Source organism: Mesoplodon densirostris, chromosome 2 (assembly GCF_025265405.1).
Source record: "Mesoplodon densirostris isolate mMesDen1 chromosome 2, mMesDen1 primary haplotype, whole genome shotgun sequence".
Taxonomy (NCBI): domain Eukaryota; kingdom Metazoa; phylum Chordata; class Mammalia; order Artiodactyla; family Ziphiidae; genus Mesoplodon; species Mesoplodon densirostris.
The window spans coordinates 144,420,448-144,443,107 of NC_082662.1; the positions used below are offsets into that span (position 1 = coordinate 144,420,448).

The 22,660-nt window shown below is 53.0% G+C and overlaps 1 protein-coding gene across 4 annotated transcripts in view; it reads right to left on the reverse strand.

Moving 5' to 3' along the window:
• SOX13 (SRY-box transcription factor 13) overlaps window positions 1–17,512 on the reverse strand; it is a 44,195-nt gene extending 26,683 nt beyond the window's left edge. For all 4 annotated transcript variants that reach the window (XM_060088459.1, XM_060088457.1, XM_060088458.1 and 1 more), the window contains exon 1: window positions 16,930–17,512. The gene's annotated coding sequence lies outside the window, so the exon portion shown is untranslated. The remainder of the gene's footprint in view (window positions 1–16,929) is intronic.
• Between the last annotated feature and the right edge of the window lie 5,148 nt (window positions 17,513–22,660).

Genomic DNA, 22,660 nt, shown 5'->3' on the forward strand with positions numbered 1-22,660 from the left:
AGGCAGCTCCCAAGGGCCCAGAGTCCAAAGGTTAGTTAAAGGCTGTCTATTACTATGAATTATTAAAATTCACCAGCAGCTGGGTTTGGTGAATGTGGTGGTTTCATGCTTCCAAGCGATCCCAACTTATACGTGAATTTCACCCGTTTTGCAAAAATCCATTCTACTTGGTGTAGAACTGTCCCCTTAGTGACTGGTTTAAGGGACAACACTGGGCAAAGGACAAAAGGCAGTGCACTCTGAGCCATATCATTTCTTCTATACCTGGCAACACCCTGCCTGCAGCTAGTGTGTGAGAGAGTTCACCCCCTTTTCTGGGCTGCTCCCCAGCGCCAGCAGAGCCGGGTCCACACACTGGGGTCCACGCCCCGGCCCACCTCCATCCCACACCCCCACCCCTGCTCCAAGCTCCTGGAACACTTGGGGCAGCAGCTCATTCCCTCGTTTCTTTGAGTGCATGGGTCACTCCTGTAACAGAATAACCACAGCAATAATTACAGCAGTAAATGCCTGGATAAGACACACACCCCTGTGCCAGACACTGTCTGAACACTTTCCATATAACCCTTTTTATTTAATCCTCTCAGTATCAGGTACGACTGTCAGCAGCATTTTACAGTTCTGGAAGCTGAAGCACAGATTAGTTAAGTAACTTGGCCAGGGTCACACAGCACATTTGTGTGCCAAATCTGAAGGAAGAATACAGTGGGAGGCTGAGAGAGGGGTCAGAGCCGATCAAGTCTGTACTCACCACACTCTGGAGAGGTGCTCCTCCCCCTTTCCCAGATCCACAGAGGTCATGCTCATGACCCAAGGGAGGAGCTGCCCCACATCCATACAGGCCCCAGGAGAGCCGCACTGTCCCACCCCAGCACAAGCCCTAACAACCACCACCACAGTGGCCGCGATACTAATACCAGTTCCCACTTACTGGAGTCTCCTATGCTGCAGGCCCCGAACTAAGCACTGTAATATATACATCACTTCACTGAATCCTTTTAACCTTGGGAAGTAGGTATTCATCTTTTCCCACTTTGTAGGTGAAAAAACTAGGCTCTAAGAAAGTTCTCGTATTTGCCAGAAATCTCACAGCTCAGAAGAAGCAGAGCCAGGACTCAAACTGGGATCTGTCTGATTCCACCTTGTACGTAGCCTCCAAAACCAAGCCCATGGAGACAGAAACGTCTCCAGCAGTCCTGGTGCCCAGGCCAACTCAGCCGAAAGGGCTTGTTCCCACAATGCAGCTATTTCCCATGATCCTGTCTCACCTCCCCAGACAGATTACAGCTTCCCTGTGGGCAGGGTCTGGTCTCCTCCCCCCGACACACACACCCAGTGCCTTCACATAATAAGGAATTGGTAGAACTTATTCATCCCTGAACAGCTTATTTGTTAAAACTATGTATCAAACCACTGCCTTTAAAAAAGACATCCAGAGATTCATATTGATCAATCCTGAACAAAATAAGTTTGCTCATTCATCGAGGAATGGCACATCCCAGGAAAGCTGGCCACTCTCACTCACTTGAGCCCCTGTGGGACCAAAGCCGGGGTGAGTGTGGGTCAGGGCAGACCAGGAAAAGGGACCTCCCCTCCGCAGGCTGCCAGGCTTGGTCTCACACCCTGGGAAGTCGCAGCCCTGCAGGGGAAGGGAAGTTGTCTGATTACCAGATGGTTCAGCACGACCCGAAGGCAGCAAAAATGTCTTTGAATGGAAAGAAAAAGCACAGGGTTCTGTTGGAAGTTTGTTGCAGAATAATGAGAGAGAAGTTTCAGCCTGAAGGAATGAGCCACCCATTCTGAAAGTTCTCTGAGACACTCTCTGGTTCCTCGCTGTCAATAAAGTCCTAGCTCCTTGGCCTGCATTCAAGGCTCCCTCTGACCTTGGAGGTCTCTTCCTAACTGAACTATAAGCTAATGCCCCCCCCGCCCCCCGAGGGCTCCTTAGCCTCTCGGCTGGTAGCTTAGTCCCCGTTGTTCCTTACAGCACCTGGCACAGAGGAGCCCTACTAACATTTGTCTTAGCAAGACACAGGGGTTGCTAACAGAGCCCCGAGTCTGGTGCTGGGCCCAGAGTACGTGCTCTATACACACCTAATGAACTTATCCATGCCAGATCAAATCTCAGAGTTCATCCTTTCATGAACCCCTGGCAAGAGCCTTGAGCTGGCCGGGCAAGAGGATGTCAACCCATAGAACAGAGGACAAGGAACCCGTCTCAGGACTGAGTGGCTGTCAGCTGTGTGAGGATAATAATAAGATAATAGTCCAATCCTCACAGCTGGAAACCAGGCCCATTCTCTCACTGCCCAACATCCCTCTCCCCCACTACCCAACGCATTACATTCTCTGCCCTGGCTCTTTCCAGACTCCCACAAAAGCTTCTTATCCTTGCAGAGAGTCTGCCCTTCAACAACCATCCAACGGCACCAAGCTTGGGGACATAGTTGGGATGCGAGAAACAGCCACTTGGCTGGTTCGCTCTCCCCGAAGCAGCCTGGGCTCCTCCCAGCCATGAAGCAGAGGCCCGGGGATCAGGCACCACCGCCCCTAACCCTGAGAAGCCCTCCACCAACCAAAGGTCTCTGCCCTTTGGCACCTTGGCCCCCTGGGGGAACACTGACCCCTTGAAGAATGGCTAATGTAGCTACTTCTAGTCAAAGCCAAACAGTTGGGAGGGGAACGAGGGGAAATCAAGGGAAGAATGAAACCAACTTACGGGAGGAGTGGATGGAGGAAGGGGGCTTGCGTCCAGGAATGGGGACTGGTGATGAGTCCAGGGAAGCGTCGAGGCCAGCCTGGTGGAGGGGGCGCCACGGGTGCTGCTCCTGCCCTCTCCATTGTCTTCCGGGACCCCACACAACAACCTGCACACACAGAGCCCAGGCGCCCGCAGAGCTCTATCTACTGCCCCGATCTCGCAGCCGCGGAGCTAAATTCCACCAGCTCAGCTCTTTTGCAGAGAGGGGGTTGTTTTGCTTGTGCACCATTCTTTCCACGAGGGTGGTCATCTTGCCCACTCCCCCTCTTCTGGGGTCTTCTCCCACACAGCTGCTGTCCTTTTCTCTGTAGGGTTCTTCCCAGGCCCTGCCATCTTGAGAAACTCTATAGTGACTCTGCTCTGAGAGTCACTGCCCTGACCCCATTTCACAGAAAGCAATCTGCAGCCCAAGCCTCAGTGAGCATGATGTGGGAGGGGAGCTCACCCCACTTACTGAAGCCATTTGGGTTCACATGGGGAGGCCATGCCATCCCCACACAGGACTGGGCTCAAACTGGCCCCGTGCTAAAGCTGCCCCGGGTACAGGCCGAGGCACCGAACGGTCAGTCATAAAAGTGTTGACCTGGTTGCCTTTCCTGTCCAGCCTCTTGCCATGGCCCTGCGAGTCTCCCCACAACAGTGGAGAACAGTATGTGCTTGGCTGCAGACCTGGTCGTCATAAATTGCTAATAACAGACTCTCAATCTGAAAAACAAAATAATAGAAGGCCTGGCCCTTTCTTTCTGCTCCTCTCATCCCCACCACTATTTCCTGCAAGGCCAAGAAGAGAAAGAAATGCCTCCTTTGGCCACAGTCAGGAGAGAAATCTACTCCTTAGAGGGTCACTTCTCCCCATCAACCTCGTCCTTCACGGGCACAAAAGCTGGGCACCAAGGAGCCTGAACAGGGTATGTCTTTGTTTTCCAAGGTTCCTGCCTGTCTCTAATCTCGATTTATCCTGAGATTTACTGGGCACCTGCTAAATGCCAAGCTCTGTGCACCTGCCTGTGAAGGTGCCCCGAGCCACATTCATAGGTGAGAGGGCCGCTGGGGAGCGGCAGGGAGGCCAGGCCTGTGTGTTCAGTGGCAGGGGCCACCCTCTGTGCTCACCCCAGGGAGGGCGATCAATAGCAGGGCTGACCTAAACCTGACCCTCTGTCTGTGTCGTTTCGCCGCCCCTGCCCCCCCCACCCCCATCACCTGCCCTCTGTGAGGAGGATGGGGAGAACAGAATAGAAGTGAGGCCGGACAAGAGTAAAAAGCCAGGAGCAGCCATCTTTGAAAAGAACAATAGTAAAAGGCAAATCCGCCTGGGGATAGATTATAAACTTGTGTTCAGTGTATTCGTCATATGCAAATTATATGTAAACATGTACATGGCCCTTGGAAAAACCCAAGTGTCACTGCTGCTCTTTCTGCCTCTGTCTGACTCAGGTAGTTTCCAGGGCTACCTAGGAAGCTATTTGACCACCTGGCCAGGAGACCCCAGAGGACTGTCCCAGCCCCATCTTCCTGAATCAGCTTCTCTCCCTGACCCCACCTCATCCTGAAGCCACTGGAGAAACGTGAGTACAGAGAAGGAAGAGAAAATGGGGTCATGCCCACGATGGGCACAACCAAGGTAGCAAATGAGGGAGGAGAGGAGGATGGTGGCCTCGCCAAGGCAAACACCCTTCCAGATCTGGACCCGGGATGGGCTCCCTGCAACTGTCAGGAGACGAAACGGACTCCAGGCATTCCTCGATGCCCCTAGCCTGTCCCATCACCAGTTCCTCAAAACCAATGGCAGCATGCCAGGGCAGGAGACCAGAGGACCTTGCAGCAGGATCCTGGAGTGGGTTCCCTCTTGTGCTGCTGCATGGTCAGACATGTCACGTGGATCAGCCTCATCCCTTCAGACCCACAGTCAGCGTGGAACTACGAGGTCCCACCACCCTGTCTCTAAATCTCAATTTCCTCATCCACAAAATGGGGGGCTAGGGGCTTCCCTGGTGGCGCAGTGGTTGAGAGTCCGCCTGCCGATGCAGGGGATGCGGGTTCGTGCCCCGGTCCGGGAAGATCCCACATGCCGCGGAGAGGCTGGGCCCGTGAGCCATGGCCGCTGAGCCTGCGCGTCCGGAGCCTGTGCTCCGCAACGGGAGAGGCCGCCACAGTGAGAGGCCCGCGTACCGCAAAAAAAAAAAAAAAAAATGGGGGGCTAGATACTCTCTGCCCTTCCTAACTGACAAGGTTTCATGAGGCACCCCTGAGATGAGCTGCGTGGAGGGAAGCACACCGTGGAGGGCACCACCAGGTACACACGAGGGAGTGTGACTAAGTGTCTGACTCCATATCTGGATTTTGAAACTGCAACAAAAGTTACTAGGGTAGCTGTCATCGTCCTCATCTGACTCTATTGCCACAGCAACACAGCATTCTCGTTTTATCCCAGGAGGGGTCCAAATGGTCCTCCCCAAGTTGCGGATGGGAAAAGCAAGATTCTAAGAGGTGAAGTGACAGGCCTGAGGACACACAGTCTAGACCAGGGCCTTGGTTTCCTCTGGTGCCCACTGGCTTCTACTGCCCATCGGCCCCTCAAACACCAGCACAGCAATTGTTAGAGGAAGCCTGGAGGGCTTCACCCCTGTGGGAAAGGCAGGATGTGGAGCCCCACTGCCTGCTGCACAGGGAGCAGCACCTGGGCTGGACCACCGGAGGTCAGCTCCCTCCACTCAGTCCAGCAGGACCAGCTGGTGCCCTGGGAAGGCTGCCAGCTGATCCTTCTGGGTCTTGGGCCTGACTGATGTACCCAGGAAATGGGCAGCCTGGCCCATTACCAGTTTGAAAATCATGGAAGGAAGTAGACAGACCACTGTTTCCCCCTTACAGATAGAGACCAAGGCCCAGAAAGGTTTATGGCATTGGCAAGACCACACAGAGAGTAACCCTAAGAGCTCCCGTTTACTGGGCAAATGCTATATATCTAGAAAATTCCTCCAATCCCAACCATAACTCTGCCAGAGGGGAGAAGCCATGACCCCAATTTATGCAGCTCAAAGAAATTAGGTAAATGGCCCAATATCAAGATTCAAAATCCAAAAACTTCGAATCCAGAAATTTCTGACTCTAAGACCCCATGGTGTTTTCACCAAACCATCCCGCTTCTCTATAAGTTGAAGAATATTCCAGCGTTACACTGAGTGATTCATAATGTATTGGTGTGGGGAGGAGGAAGAAAGATACTGAGTGACGACCAAAGTTGGCACCTGACCCTGGAACAGACTAGGGATGAGCCCAAACCCCCTGCCGCTCAGGCCCTTTGCAGCCCAGCCCAGTCACCCTCCAGCTGTCGGGCTCACAGACCCTAATGCAGGTGCAAACAGGCGCCTTCACACCTCAGGGCTGCAGCTCACAGGGTGCCCATGCCTGGAAGGCCCTTCCTACATTCCTGACCAGAAAACTCCTATACCTCACTCAAAGCCCAGTTCAAATGTTGCCCCTCCTTTATGAATCACTCCCTAATAATCCTAGAAGAGTTGATTGTTCCTCCAGGGCATTCCAGAGCCCTTGGACATCCCTAGTCTCTAGCACTTGACTGGACTGCAATTATTTGTTTACTTGTCTGCTTCCTGCACTCTGGCAAGATTTGAGTCCCTGATACTCTCTCAGGGACAAGGACAATAGCAGAACAATAATGGCCTTCTCTTATGTATCCCTTACTATATACAATAGGCATCTCTTCACACATTTAACCAACATAACAGTCCCATGAGGCAGCGGCTATTATCACCCCTATGTTACAGATGAGGAAACTGAGACACCGAGAGGTTTTAAGTTACTTGCCCAAGACCACACAGGCAGTCTGGCTCCAGTCCGTCTGTCTGTGCGGGTACTATGCTATTCTTCCTTGCCTCCCCATCCCTAGTACAGTGCCTGGCACATGGCAGGTGTTCAGTAAAGGTCTGTTTCGTTAAAGGCTATGGAGGGAAGAGGGTGTTGCTGCACCCCAGCCAACTCCACCCCAAATCCCAGCTGGAATCCCTTGGCCCAGGTCTCCCTACTTCTTGCCCCACCTTCCATTACTCCTGACATTTGCTGCTTCTTTTTCTTCTAAAAAGCTCCAGGTCCTTTTCCTGTCTCCCATCCATTTCTTCCTTGGGTGCCCCAGCAGCGGTGAGGGTCTTTCTGTCTTTCCGGTGGGAAACTGAGACCTGCAGAGGCCTCATGGCCAGTGGATTTGTTCAGAGGCAGGTATCCTGCCTCCAGGGCTCGTGCCTCCTAAGGACTGGTTTTACCTCTGCCTCAAGCAAGAAAAAACAAGCACCAAGATGCAGGGGAGTCTGGAGGTCAGCACCTGCCCTTTCCTCATTCCCAGCACCCCCTGGCTGACCTGGCCACTGGTCTCGAGGCTGGGCCTGAGAGGCGGGGAGGGGGCTGCTCCCTGGGGCCGGAGAGGAGGAGACAAGAGGCCCTTTGTTTCCGCAGTGCTCCTGAGACACCTGTTCTCCCTCCTGCCTGCCTGCGGCCTCCCTCCCTCCCAGCCAGCCTGTGTGAGGCCTTGTTTATCCTGCAGCCCTGGCAGCCAGACCCAGCCTGCTCCCAGCGTGGGGCTCGGCAGCCCCTGCCAGCACCTGCCTGGTCCTGGAAGCCCCAGAGGCTGCTGGCCAAGCACAATTACCCTGCTGTTGACACAGTTGTTGATTTTCGGGAGGGCAGGGAGGGACAGGAGGGGAGGAGAGAAGCAGCAAAGGCATTTAACGCCAGCCTGGCTAATTTGCAGTTGGTCCTAGCAATCCTGCACCCCATCCCCGCCCCCCGACTCCCACCGCAGCTGCCTGGGAGAGGTTTGGGCTTCCAATCCCTGGGTCACTTGGGCCACACACCACAGGCGCCCCCGCACACCCCATGTTTATTAGTGCACCCCAAAACCCATGCTCCCCCATGCTGCCATACACAATTCATAGTCGAACAAGGCTGTCAGGAGCCCCTAGCCACCCTGTCTTTGAGTGCCCACCAATCACCCTCCCCCGCAAAGTCATGATGCCCCAGGGTCCTTGGTGAGGGACAGGACCATTGGATATGCCCTTGGAGACCCAGGTGGGGGCCCTGGAAAACATGGGGGGTATCTGTCCTTACAACCTTCTCTTCTCTCTGACATGCTCTTGACAAGCTATCTCTTCCTCACCCTCCAGGTCATTATGTTTCCTCTTACAGGGAGCCTTTCCTGATGGCCCAAATCCGGTTGTGGGGCCCCTCCCTGATGCTTTGATGCTCCACAGCCCTCCCCCTGCACCTCCCTACCTTCACTTTTGTCAGTGAATATCTAATCTTTATCTTCCTCAAAACTGTGTAAGGGCTGCACTGGTCTCTCTCAGCCCCAGCGTACAGGGCACAGCTTTGAGGAAGGCGCTCCCCTCCTACCTGCTGAGTGAATGGGCAATGGAACAGCCCCCTCGGGCCCAAACACCTACCCCACCTCCACACCCTAGGTTCCCACTTTGACAGTCCCCCCTTGGATTGATAAGGCCTGGTGGCCAGTTAAAAGAGCTTCAAGAATTACCTGTTAACTTGCCACCAGCACATGAATTTAGATTGGTAAATCCGATTAGCCAGTCATCTCTTCAGAGATCAAAGAGCAGGATCTTGAAGGACAAGGGATGAGTGAGTTGGGTGATGGGAGGGGGAGAGAGGAAGGCAGGGACATAGAGAAGACCCAGTGGGTCGCAGGCCAGCAAAGGCGCCTGGGGGAGGGTTACTGTCGGGGGAGGCAGGGCCCTGCCCTCCTCCCCACCTGCCCGCCCCATCTGAGAACTCCTAAACCCAGCCAGCCTTCACTCAGGAGTCAGGAGGTTCGCTGCGCCTGTGGCCAGTTATCCCAACAGGACTCTGACTCCACAAGGAGGGTGGTGGCAGTCAAACGCTCCAGACCCTCTCTAAACTGCCCAACGCACCCATACCCTCGCTCACACCCAAGCCCGCTCCTCAGTTCTGGTTCCCCAAACTCCAGGTCAATCAACACCTAGAAACGGGTAACACATAGCCAAAGATCACCTCCAAATTGAGGCGTATGGACCTAAGGCCAGGCAGAGCTGGTAGAAGAGGAACGAACTTACTTTGTGAAAACCACAGGGACCTGATGCTCTGAACCAGTTCCAAAAGGGCCAGCATGTACAGCTGTGCAGACTGTGCACTGCACAACTCCAAGAACCTCATTCACCCAGACCTGTATACTTATTCCAACTTGACAGTCACGTTCATCCTTTGACTTCCTCGAATACCAAAGAGAAAGCTCTTCTGCTACCTACCTCTACCCCAGGCAAGATGTGACAGATCCCCTTTCTCTGTTCTCTGCCCTGTTTCCTGGCTCCAGTACCTGTGACAGCTGAGCCCTTCACCCCGACTAAGAGGAGAGGCCTCCCTCTCCCGGCCCCACCAGCCCCAGCTAGAGGACCCCACCGAGTGTCCAGAGCTCTTCCCCGACCCTCTCCACCCTCACCCTGGCTTGGTGGGGGGCGGGGTGACTGCAGTCCCATGCTCACAATGACACAGTGGGAGGAGACTGCATCTCTGTAGAGAGGGAAAGGAGGCTGGAGGGTGATCACCCACTGCCCGCCCTCACCAGGTGGACTGGAATCGAACCCCCAATCTGTGTGAGGCACCAGAGGCTCTGGGAGAACTGAAGCTCAGGGAGGAGGGATGAAAGGAGGCCTCGCTCTGCTCTGCGGGCCTCCTCAGCAGCGCCCCGGCCAGGCTCTCTCTCTCTGCCTCCCAGTCCGCTCTCCCCTTGCCTTCCTGACATTGGTCTAATGTCTCCACTGTCCCCTGGGGGCTCTTAGAGGCACAGCCCTGTCCCCTGGGGTCCAGCAGGGGCTGACCAAGGTCTTCAGGGTGTAGGCCCCGCCTGGCCACTTACACACACTTACACGCACATACCCTCCCTCCTCTCCACCGGCCACAGAGAGGAGAGCCGGGCAGCCAGAGAAATGTCAGGGGCTGGAGGGGCCCCTCCCCTCTGCTTTCAACAGCTCCCTGTTCACTCCCCACTCTCCTCTCCCCACTGGCCTCGGACAGCCTGCTTGTACCTGCACACAGGCTTCCTTCCAGTCCCTTCCCAGTAATCTTTTATTTGTCCTTCCCTCACCACCCCCACCCCACCCTTCGAGGGATAAGCCAGGAACCAAAGCCTCACAGGAATGGGTGAATGACTTTAGGCTCCTTCAGAAGGGCTGTGTTTCAGTAGGAGCAAGGTTTCCAGAGCTTCACACCTCACAGTGAGACAGGAAACTCCTCACCCTCCACTCGGGGCTGCAGGGACCTGTCTTGTGTGGCCAGGCAGGGGTTAATTGTTTTGAGTCAGCGTGAGGGCAGCTTAAGCCAAAGCTCACTCCCCTTCCTGCCTCCCCCCAGGTGCCAGAGCCAATGTAGGAGGCCTCTGGGCCCAGTCCCTGCACAGCCCACCCCAGCCCAGAGCCCCCCTCCCAGAGCCCACCAGGGGGATTCATAGGCCTATTCAATGGTCATCCTGAAAGGGTATCAGTCCAGTGTTACAGGCCTTCTTATCATATTCCAACTATTGCCCCTCCTGCCAGGGACCCCTCTTTCTGCAGAATATTCTACTGTTTGGTCAAGCCTTGACTCCCAGTCTTCCAGAGAAGAAACACTGACTACTTTGTCTGTTTCCCTGTCTGGCAATTCTACATATATTTTAAATCCTTTCCATCCTGATTACAAAAGTAATACACATTGTTGTACTACTTTTGGGAACTACAGAAAATAGGAATTAGAAAATATAAGCCGCAATTAAAACAAAACAGAAGTCAACAAAGGGTGGAGGTCTGGGGTAGGCCACCCCCAGCTACTAGAGCTGGGGATGGGTCTGCTTGGCTTGCTACACCCCTTGGACTCTAACTGGCCACCCACCAACGTCTTGGACTTATAAAGAAATCCCCCCACCCTGGCTGCTCCTTCAAATGGCTGGACCTGGGTCACCGTGGTACCCGCCTCTGTCATCACTCAGCACAGGGCCTGGGATTGGAGTGGGGCACCTCCAGCCCTGCCAAGGAGCAGGACCCAGCCCTGAGGCTCCTATCCGATTTGTGGGGGGAGGGGAGGGGAGGGGAGAGATGGGGACCAAGGCCCTCTGGGAACTAGTTCCCACCCCATCCTGTTCCACAGGCTGCACATTCCATTCTGAGTCAAGCAGGGGGTGGGGACTGGGGGAGGTAAGGCTGAGGGGAGGAGAACAGTCTGGCCTCCTCTGGGGCGAATCCTCCAGGGAGCTCCAGGCCTGGCAGGGATTACAGACCCAAACCACCAGGGGAGAAGGGAGCCTGAGTGTTTCTGCCCCATCTGTGGCCCTTTCCCGTTCCCCTCTCTTCAAGCCAAAACACTGACACTCTACCTCGGACATGTCCCCAGAAGACACAGAGGGACAAGATGGGGAGTAACACTAAACCCTCCCTCCGCCCTGGCCACAATCCCTAGGGCTGCTTATGGGGCTCTGTGCCAAGGCCATTTAAATGCTAAGGCCACTGATGAGGGGAGGGGAGTCCTTTGTGCGTATCAAGAGAACTGAATTCAGATTTGATGGCATGTGTCAGGCCTCCCTGAGTGGCCAAATGAGCCTGGGTAATCATGCTATTTAAGAAAAAAGGTGGCAGCTAGAGATACTGTCCCCACTTCTTCCTCTCTCTCCTCTACCCCCCAACACACCCCTCCCCCCTAAAAACGCTCCTGGCTGGGATCTTCAACCTTTGGGTACAAATCTCAGTCCCTGCTGCTCTCCTATCTTGCCCTCATGTGCACACTCTGAGATGCTGGGCCACATACAGCACATCCTGGGCCATGCCCAGGCCTTGGATTCACCCATTGATGACCTTGGGAGTAGGCAGGGGAAACCCCAGCCACTTCCTCCTCACCTCACAGCCTCTCAGAGTTCTGACCACTGTCACTCTGGACAGAAACCTGCTCCTAGGAGAGCCACAAGGGCCTTCACCATCATAAGGCTTGAGCAGGTCCAGTCTCAGGGGTCTCTGGCTAGACCCATGGATGTAACAGGCCCTCGAGCGGAAGTGAATGCCCCATCCACCCAACTCCACCCCTCTCTTAGGAGGGAATTACCATGTCACTGCTTCTTAGAGAAAGTATTTGAATTTTTAAAAGGAACAGAGTCACTCCTGATCAGAGAAGCTGGCAGAGGCTGAAGGTGGCCCTGCTGAGCTGGCCTGTAACAAATCTCCTAATTGAGTCTTCCCAAGGAGCTGGAAGGAGGACCAAGGAAGGGGCAGTCACCCAAAGAAGGGGTTCTTTGTCACCCAGCCAAAGAACCCCATCCAGGGCATGCCTTCCTGCTTGGGAGTGGGGAGATAGGGAGATGACAGGAGATATGAAAGCAACCCTCCATGGGTCCTGGTCCCTCGAGTGGTGACAGGCACCGTTACAGCCTTCCCGGCTAACATATCCAGGTTCCAGGAAGAGGACTAGCAAAGGGTGAGGACTGCAGCGAGTTCAGGCAGGAGTGAGCCCTCTTAAGCAAACACAGAGCACAAAAATAATTCCCATTCAAAGCACGATTTACTGTGGGCCTGGCCAGGCCTTCCCAGCACAGAGCCCTTTTCAAACACTCAGCTTCACCCCTGAATAAGGCTGGGGAAGGGGGCGTGTGGGCACAGCTGCATTTGAATTCCACTTTTTCCAGTAGCATCAGCTTCCTGGTGACCTACTCAAGGAGCTGCCCAATAAGGGCCAATCTCAAAAAGCACCCCCAGAGAAGAGAAAACCTGTGTAGAATCAGGTGTCAGCCCCTCAAGGACAGGAACACCTAGATCCTCTGGAGGAGCAGGCCTCGCTCAAGCAAACACTTGTCTGGCAACAGCAAACCCAGACCCTTACCATTCATGGAGCACTGCTGCAGACTTCATCAGACGTGAGCCTCCCAAATTCTAAGAGATAAGTATTGCTGTTACCCCATTTCATAGGTGGGGAAATGGAGGCTCAGAGATGTTATGTGATGAACATCTCTCCTGGCTCTAAATCCTTCGTATCATGTTGCCCTGAATCTGCTAATTATCATAGTAGCAAAATGTTCAGGATGGGGCTCTCCCTATTAGGAGGAAAGATGGAAATAAGGCTGTGGATAAAACTCAAGACATTTCCAAAGCCAAGGCGGCACTGGAAATTGTCTGTCACCATGACTGATCCCAGCATTCCTGACTACAAAATCTGAGCTGGGGGTGGAATGCCCTCTCTAGGCAAGAGCAGTGCATCGTGTTAGAGACCCATTAGCTCTACCTCCAGAATGATCTCCCATCGGCCCGCCTTATCCAAGTCATCATCTCAACTCAGAATCAGCCTCCTAGCCAGCCTCTCTTCTTCCATTCCTGCTCCCCTTCAAACTATTCTTTATGTAGTAGCCAAAGCGATGTCTCTTTTTCACATCTTTCCCACTTATAAAAGTAATTCATGACCATTGTAGAAGATTGGAAAAATCAACAGAAGATAAAGGAGAAAATAAAAATCACCCATACGCCCAGTGTCCAGAATTAACCTCTGTAAACACGGAGGCAGCCATCTAGTCTTCCATCTATGTAGGTGCGTGATGGACGTGCATGTACGTATCATTATCTTTACAAAATTGGTACTACAATAGTACCAGTTTTAGATTTTTTTAAAAACTTTTTATTATATACATTTTCCAGGCTTAAGCTATTCTTTTTCAACTATGCTTTCTGGTTTGGGGGTTTTTTTTTTTGGCATAGTTGATACATGCACATGGTACTACATTTGGAAAGGACAAAAGAATCTACATTGAAAACACCATCTTTCCTTCATCCCATCCCTCATCCACCATTTCCCTCCCCTGGGGCAACTCTGATTACCAAATAAGCTGGGTTTTTTTCTTGTGTACCAAATAATCTTTTAAAATCGTAAAGCAGATCATGTCACTCCCCTCCTTAAAACTCTCCAATGGCTTCCCATGGCCCTGGCCATAAAATCCAGGCTCCTAACCAGGTCCCGTGTGACCAGGCTCTGGCCCTCCTGGCTTCTCCAGTCTCCCTCTCCAGCCCCACTGTTACTGCCAACCCTGTTCTGGCTGCAGGGATTTTTCTTTTGCTGTTCCCTCTGCCTGGAATCCCCTTCCTTCAGGTCTTTGGGCAGCTGGCTCCTTCTCATCCTTCAGGCCTGGACTGAGCTAGTCTCTCTCCAGGGCAGGTTTCACTGACCTCACCATCTAGGATCTCCCCTGCCTGTCCCCACCCATACATCGTCTATCACATCACCGTGTCATATTTCTGAAAATCACATAGGATCTAATATTGTCTTGGTTACTTATTTCAAGTTATTTATTGTCGGTCTCCTCCCTCTAGAAAGAAGGCTCTCTGAAGGCAGGCACACTACCTGTCTTGGTCACCCTTGAAGCCCTGCTGCCTAGCACAGGGCCTGGCACATAATAGGAGCTCAACAAATTTCTGTTAAAGGGATGAATGAGGGTGACTGCAATGCTGGTTCTCATCACTGAGAGCCCACCTGCAGGATCTCCAAGCTCCAAGAACCAATCTCCTGGCCATCCTCTCCCATGACTGGGGATGGGGTTAGAGGGTCAGAGAAAAGAGAGAGAGGAGTCCATTGTCCAAGGCAGTGTGGGTGGGCAGCAGCTGCCTGCTCTTCCTCACTGTCACACAGCTTACCCCTTACTTGTGTTGTGCATTTGCAGGGTCCAGAATCAGACAAGGAACTTATGACAAACCCAAATTCCTAGTAAACGCTCCAATTGCAAGTGGAAAGTTGAAGGTGAAACTTTTGCCCCTTACTTACCCTAAATCCCACATCCAGTCTGCCCAGGCAGCTGGGATATTCCAGGTTCCCAAGTGAGCCCTGGCAGCAGGCAACACAGATGCCACCTCGGAAGCAGAGCTCCCCCTGGAACAGCCTCAGCCCATCCCACCTGATTCTTCCCCAGGGCCGTAGGCACTGGGGCTCCTCTCTCCATGAATTCACCCAGCCCCAGAGACACAAATGCGCATCCAATCCTGAGTCAGCAGCCCAGGTCAGGACACTCTTGGGGATATGCTTCCTTCCTGGGGCCTGATTTGCACTGAGAACACTACAGTTGGGCCAAGATTTATTTTTAAGAATGAGGAAAAGGAGGGAATAAAATGCCTTTCACAAAAGTTGTAAAGGGAGGGAGGGAGGGAAGAAGAGAGGAAGGAGAAAAAGAAAAAAAAAGATTTCACAAGATGGCACTATACAAGGAGTAGGGAGGTGCTAAAATCAGGAAAGGGTGGGAAGAAGTGTGAGGTTTCTTCCTTCCCAGAAGTGGACAATTATTATAATCGATTAAATGAGCACAACCCCAAAATGCTCTTCTGGGGTCTGTACAAAGCCAGGTAAGTAATAATGGCAATAACAGGTCACATTTCTCCAGCACTTACTATGTGCCAGGTACTGTTGTATGAGCTTCACTTTATTAAGACAACCCCATGAAGTAGGTACTGTTCATATTAAACCCATTTTACAGATGAGCAAGCAGATACAGAGCAGTAAGATTAAACTTCTCAAGATCATGTCTCCAGTGGCAGTATCTGGGATCCAACGCCAGAGCCCTGTCTCTTAACCCTAAGCTAGGCTTGCAGTGGTCCAACTACCATCCTGGCATTCATACCTTCCAAACCAGTATCCCTTAACTGATCATTAGATGCCAGTTTCAAAGATGTGTGCATAGCTCTGACCATTTTGCATAGGGGAAAAATCTAGAAAAGTTAAGGGACTCGCCCAAGCTCACACTGTCCATAGACGGGAAATTAGGACCAAAGTATGCTGAACCCCAGCATCTCGAGCGCCACTCCCCAAGGGCGCACAGTAGAAAGCAGGGTCTCTGGAAACTCCGCCCAGAGCCCAGAGCAGCAGCATCTTCTCTGGCTGTCTTTCGCCAGACCCCTTCAAGCGCCAGCGCCAAGGCGCCCTGCCCGGAAATTCCCAGAGTCAAAGCAAACTTCCCAGGAAAACTCCTCGGCTTCCTCCTAGCCCTTGTCACGGAGGCGGCTGCCAAGAGCGCCGCTGGAGTCCTTGCAGCTGCCGTCGGTCCTCCAGGGCTGGAGGCCGCCGCTCGTGCGCTCGGGGTCCTCCCGGAAAGGTCCAGGGCTGAAGTTCAAAATTCACTTCCCGCCCAGGCCCAGCTCGCGGCTCCGCCCGGGACTCTCCGGCAACCCCTACGTCTCTTGCCCTCCCCAGCTCCAGTTAAGTAATGGAGCACCTCCAGACTGGAAGACCAGGCGGGCAGATGGGAGAATCCCGCGGGCGATCCCTGCGCGTCTGGGGACTGGAAGCAGCCGGCGCGCACGTGTGTGTGTACATGTACGTGTGTGTGTGTGTACGTGTACGTGTGTGTGTGTGTGTGTGTTTACGCACAGAACGCGCGGGGTGGGAAAACAATGGCGAGCCTCTGGGAACCGAGCGACTAGCCCCCTTCCCACCTCCGTACCTCCCTACCCCCAGGCACATTTGCTTTTGCAGAGAGACAGGGATGAAAAGATTCACCTCCGACATCCAAAGGCAGGAGGTGGAGGGGTGGTAAGAAGGAGGCTAGGGTGGGAGGAGAGAGGGGTTGAAACTGGAGCAGCCGGAGCAGAAAACAAACAGGATGCAGCGCCCGGCTGGTCCGCTGGGAAACGAACCTGGAAGGGTGAGAGGGGCTGCGTGGCTGGCCCCCGGCACCCCACACAACCAGGGCAGGGGTTGATCCGCGCCTCGGTGCGGGCACCGGAGCCCCAAGCCGGACGCGCACTGGTCGCCTCGGCTTCCCGCTGGGAAATCCTTGAACTGGGCGCACAGACGGGCTGGTGAGAAAGACCTAGTGCCCCCGGCCGGTGGGCGAGAAGCGGCCGTGGGGGGGGGGGGCACCCCAAGCCCGGCTCCTGTGGTGCGCGCACAGACACAGACACCCACGGCCTTACCAGGCTGCCACCCCTCTCCACAAGGACCCGGGTCTGCCCGCGAACAGACGCCACCGCCGGAGTAGTGAGGGGTAGGTGGGGGTCCGTTCCTTTTTGAAAAACTTTGCAAAGGATGGAAACTCGCAGAGAAGAGAGCCGGCGTGTGCCCAGAAACGCGAGGTCGCGAGTGTCAAAACTTCGGAGGGCTGGAGAGGGGGGCGCGGCGGCGCGCTCTGGGCACAGAGGGGGCGCACTTACTACTCAGCCGGGCGCTGGGCTCGCGGCTCGCGGCTCCGCGCTCCTGCTACTCCTCCGTCCGGGTCCTCGCGGCTGGCAGCCTGGGCTTCCCGCTCACATTCCCCGGCGACGCTACGAACGGGCGCGCGGGGCTGGGGCAGCTGGGCTGGGAGGAGGCACGCCCCCAGCCGTCGGCCGGGGAGTCGCTCGGGACTCGTGGCGACCCCGGGTCCGCACCCCACTACTGGCCGCCGTCCGGGGCGGAGAGCTCGGTTCCGGCCGGGCGGCGCCCTCCGCCGAGCCAGGTCGCTCTCTGCACTCTGCCCTCTGCCCTCAGCTCGCGGCCGTCTCCCTGCCTTCCGCGGTCCTGCTCCCTGACTAGCCGGTTGCTGCGCCGGCCCGCCCGGGTCTCCCGCTCCGCGCTCAGCGCCTCGGCTCGGTCCCAAATCAGGGCCTCGGAGGCTGACCGCTGTGCCCCAGGTTCAGACCCGGACTCGCAGCTCCGGGGCCGGGGTTCCAGAACCCGCACTCATACAGTTAAGTTCCAAGCCGGGACTGGGAGCAGGGCGCTCGTTGCTCGCTGCTGCGAGGCGACTCCACAGCCTCAGAGGAGAAAGAGGGAGAGAGACAGAGAGCTGGCAGGGGGAGGAGAAGGGAGGAGGAGGGAGGAAGGGTGGGGAGATAGAGAAGGAGGGAGGGACGGACGGAGAGTTCCCTCCTCCTCCCTGCAGCCAGGTCCCTCCAGGCATCAACAGCCGGAATCCTCTGTTGGAAAGGAAAGAGCTGAGGTTCCTGGGCGGCGGAGGTGGGTGGAAGTGGAGTGAGGGGATGGAAGGAATAGAAGAAAGAGGTGGATTCTGCCCACTCTCACTGCCCAGGTATGAGGTCGTTATAGAGGATCTTCGCTCCTTAGAGCAAGACCCAAGAAGTTGTCAGTCCAACTCCCAATCTCCTAACCCCTCCAGACAGATAACCTGGATTTAGGGTTTCTTAAAAACCCTGTTTCAGAACGTCCCTTAGGAACCTGATCCCACCTGCAGCTAGACTGCTTCCTGATGTGTCAGACCACTCCCTAGTCCTGTCATTTTGCACTCTCTCAAGTCTTTTATTTTTTTCCCTGACCTGTTCGATATGGTGGGGGGGGGTGATTCCTTTAAATCAATGTATTTATTAAATGGCTATGCCTGGCCCAAATGAGTGCTGGGGACACCAAGATGAATGAGAAATGCCCTGCCCTTTCTGGAAGGAGACAGGTAGTGAACACATGATTGCAGTGAAGTGGAAGAGTGCTGAGATCAGCCAGGCACGTGGGGCATGGAGACCATCACGACCAGCACTAGGGTCTGGGACAGAGATCAGAGTCTTCTTGGGGGAGGTGTCATCTGAACTGCATCTTGGAAAGTAGAGCAGATTAAAGGCGTGGCAACCCTGGATCTGCAAATAACACTGTGCCCACAGTGCAGGTGGCTAGCATCTCAGCAGGTGATGGTCAGCCAGGCTCTAAGACTTTCTGAGGCTTTGTATTTCATCATTCCCCACCACCTTCCTTGGCTAAGTTGTCTTATTCATCTTTTAGGTCTCAGCCCAGATATGTACTCTTCCAGAGCCTCTCTTGATGGCCAAATCTGCATCAGGTACCCCACCTATGTATGGGCTCGGGAAGCCCCACAGTCATAGATAGTATATGGTAACTGTTCATTTGTCTGACTCCCCAGTAAGCAGCACAAGGGAAGGGATGTGTCTCTCTGGCTCACTGTTAGATCCCTTGTGTTTAGCCAGGTCTTGGCAAAGAGCAGATCCTTGATAAATATTTGTCGATCAATTGGTTGATTGAAGGGAATCAATCAGTCACTGAGGAATTCTAAGCAGGGCCTCTGATGAGATCAGTCTAACTGAAGGCAGGGAGGTCAGTGACCAGACAATGGCGGTAACCAGGGTAAAAATAATGTGGGCCTGAGCTGGGGGTAAGGAAGATGGAAAGGAGGAAACAGGTGGGGGTAAGGAGACGAGGGAAGTCAACATTAACTCTTCAGAGTCCGGCTTTTGGACAACTGTGGATGAAACCCTTTCAGAAACTATGATGCCAGGTGCCAGCAAGTCTTTCCTCCTCCCAGCCAGCATACCTGTGTTTTCCATAGGTCAGGCTGTTTTCTCTGGCCCCTGATCAGCTTCAATGGGCAGTCTCATTGTGGATCCCTCCTTGTAGCTATCCTTAGCTGTGGCAAATTGAGACAGGAAGAAAGGAGAGGTGGGAAGTGGGCTTTCCTCTCTCCAATATCCCCACCTACTATATCTTACTTCACTGGTGTCCACCCTTCCCAGTCACTGCCACTTGAATCGGGATCTTTATAGTACCTGCCTACTGTGTCTTAGGCACAGTACTATTTTCATATATAACATCTATTTGTACCTTATCCCAACTCTGTGAGGGTGGTATCATTATCCCCATTTAGGTAAGAAAAATGAAGCTCAAAGTCATAGCCAGTAAGTGATGGGAGGAAGTTATTTGACTCTGAAGATTCTAGGTCTTTCTATACTACCGCACTGTTTCCTGGGAACACCAATCAAACTTACACATTTAACCACTCCCTCCTTAAAACACTTCAGGATTCCACACTCTCCTGAATTTCTTCCGACCTCGCTGGTTGCCCTTTCTCAGCCTCCCTTGTTTATATTTATTCCTCCACCGTTGTCTCCAGGTGGGTGTGTCCTGTGGGCTCTCCTGTACCCCATTTTCCTTTCTCTCTACTTTCTCTCCCTGCGTGAAATTTTAACTGTTTCCATAACTTTAAATACAAATGAGGCACTGATGATTCTCCCAATTCTTTTTTTTTTTTTGCGGTACGCGGGCCTCTCACTGTTGTGGCCTCCCCCGTTGCGGAGCACAGGCTCCGGACGCGCAGGCTCCGGACGCGCAGGCTCCGGACGCGCAGGCTCAGCGGCCATGGCTCACGGGCCCAGCCGCTCCGCGGCATATGGGATCCTCCCAGACCGGGGCACGAACCCGTATCCCCTGCATCGGCAGGCGGACTCTCAACCACTTGCGCCACCAGGGAGGCCCTCTCCCAATTCTTTATTTAAGTCTCCAGGATTGTCTAATGTACTTTGGACCCATGTATCCAACCACACCCTTGACATTTCTACCCAAGGACTCACAGACATCCTAAACTTAACATGTTCAGAATTGAGCCTATAACCACCCCCCTAAGCCTGTTTATATCCTGTACCATCTTTCCCATCTCAGCAAATCGTACCACCAACCCAGTGGCTTGAGCCTAAAACCTAGGAGTCATCTTTGATTCCTTCTTTCTGTTCTAATCTACTTAGTGAGTGCTGTGGATCTGTCTCCAAAAATATATTCCAATCCATCTACTTCTCTGTCTTCACTGTCCCCACCCTAGCCCAGACCATCGTCATCTGTCAGCTAGACTACCACAGCCTTGCTGCTTCTGAGAACTGAGACTACTTGCAGCCACATAATTTAACTAAGGCTGCTTACATTGACGTGACTTTAATATTTGTTCCAGAAATTTCTTGCCCGGGAAGATAAGACTGTAAACCAGTAAATAACTTCATTATTTGCCTCAGGAACTTCCTGAAAATCAATTTATCTGAACAATAGACTGCTCAAACAGCCCCCTTCTCAGGACAATAGTCTGTTTAACATGGCAAACCACTAGCTTATCAAACAATTGTTTATTTTTCAAGACCCTCCCCTTGCTGTGTCCTCCAATCCTGAATGGTAATCTCACAAAATTTGCCCAATCCCCATATTAAAGTATCAGCCTTAAACCAGACCTTAAACCCTATAAATATCTCTTTACCTGGAAAGTGCCACCCCAAACCCTGCCCTTCCCAGAGTGGCTCCATTTCATTCTCTGCTCTCAACACAAATGTCCTTTCCTTCATCTTTCCTCCTTCCCCACCTACAGTCATCCCCTACCCCCATCTCCCACCTTTATTCTTCTAGGCCCCATTTGCCGCCTTCATATCACTTACAACAATTGATATTTACTTATTTTATCGGTTTTCTGTTTTCTTGTGCTTTTCTGTTTCCACTTTAGATTGTAGGCTCTGTGAGGGAAGAAACTTGTCTGCTCTACTTTCCATTTAATTTCCAGAGCCCATAGGAGATGCTCAAAATATATTTGCTGAAGGAATGACTTTGATTGGCTTCAGTGAGTGTGGTCTCCAGTCCACTTCGTGTGGTGGCAAACCAGCTCCTGAGACACTGGTGGGGGCTGCAGTGTCCGGGGTTGCTGAGGTTCTCCACACTGCTTTAACCTCCAAGGTTAGAGACAAAGTGTAAAATGCAAATGCATGTTGGAGAAGTATAAAAGGATTAAATTCACAGAATCTTGTGAACTGCTTTCCTCACTGTTACAGGAGCAGGGCCTGGGGGAGAAGCTCCAGGAGAGGAAGTGAGCTGAGAGCACATGGAAATCCCTGTCTGGCTGCTTTGCCTGAAGCCCTTCCTGTTTCCCGCAAGACCACCGGCACCTCCCAAGGGCCATTTTCTCTGTGCAGCCTAGAGGAGGGAGCTTGTAGCTTGGGTCGGGTCAGGGTAGGCCCAGCCCAGCAGAGCTTGTCTGGGCACCAGCTCTTCCTCCTACTGACCGAGGAAGTGCTTTTCTAGATCCCTATAGTCAGACATCTGAGTCAGGAGTGAATCAGGGGTATTCGCTCAGGTGGGCCTCGGCTTTCAGAGAAGGCACTCCCTTCCAGCTGACGCTGGTGGGCCTCTAACTCAGTTTAACCCAAGTTTTTCCAGAGAGTCGCCCTCAGTCTTGATTAGTATGGAAGCTGATCAGGAAGATAACAGGTGGCTTCATAGAATGTTTCATTTGCCTATCGGAATCTGAGAATATAAGATCTGGAAGGAATCAGCCTCCCAGAACCATCTCCTCCGGTCCTCTCTTTGTGCACAGAAAGGAGAGGTACCAAGGCTGGTACTTTATACATATGATCTCCTTTTTTTTTCTTTTTTAATTTTTATTTATTTATTTATTTGGCTGCGCCAGGTCTTAGTTGTAGCATGTGGGATCTTCACCGTGGCATGCGGGATCTTCAGTTGTGGCGTGAGAACTCTTAGTTGTGGCATGCATATGGGATCTAGTTTCCTGACCAGGGTTTGAACCTGGGCCCCTGCATTGGAAGCGCGGAGCCTTAGCCACTGGACCACCAGGGAAGTCTCACGTGATCTCCTTTAATCTCTCAACAACTCTGTGAAGATGGGAACAGTTCCACTTTACAGATAAGGGCAATGATACTCAGAGTGAGGAAGGGAAGTTTCCAAGACCACATAATGAAGGGGCAAGAGTTGACATTTGAATCCAAGTTTCTGGCCCTCAAATCCATGCTTTTTCTACTATACCACCTTGCTTCACTTCTTATGGGGTCCTTAGACTCTGAACCATACAAACTAACACTTGAGTATTATTTAACAGCCTAGATTCTAGCTTAGACCCTAGAAGTAGAAACAGCTCTTTGCTTCTTACGTGACAGTCAGCCTCTTGTCCCCCAAGTGGAGGACTTTCTCCCAAGGAAGGACAGAGGTCTCAACCCATACCACCACCACCACCACCCCCAACACAACTGCATGTGTGCACACACAGGGACCCCACTCAGTGCATGTGCTCTTGAGTGCGCTAGTGCTGATGACTTGAGTCCTTTACATATACAAACACATGCACACACACACGCACGTGCGTGCTTCTAAAACATTTTTGCTCTATCCTTCACATGTGTAGCT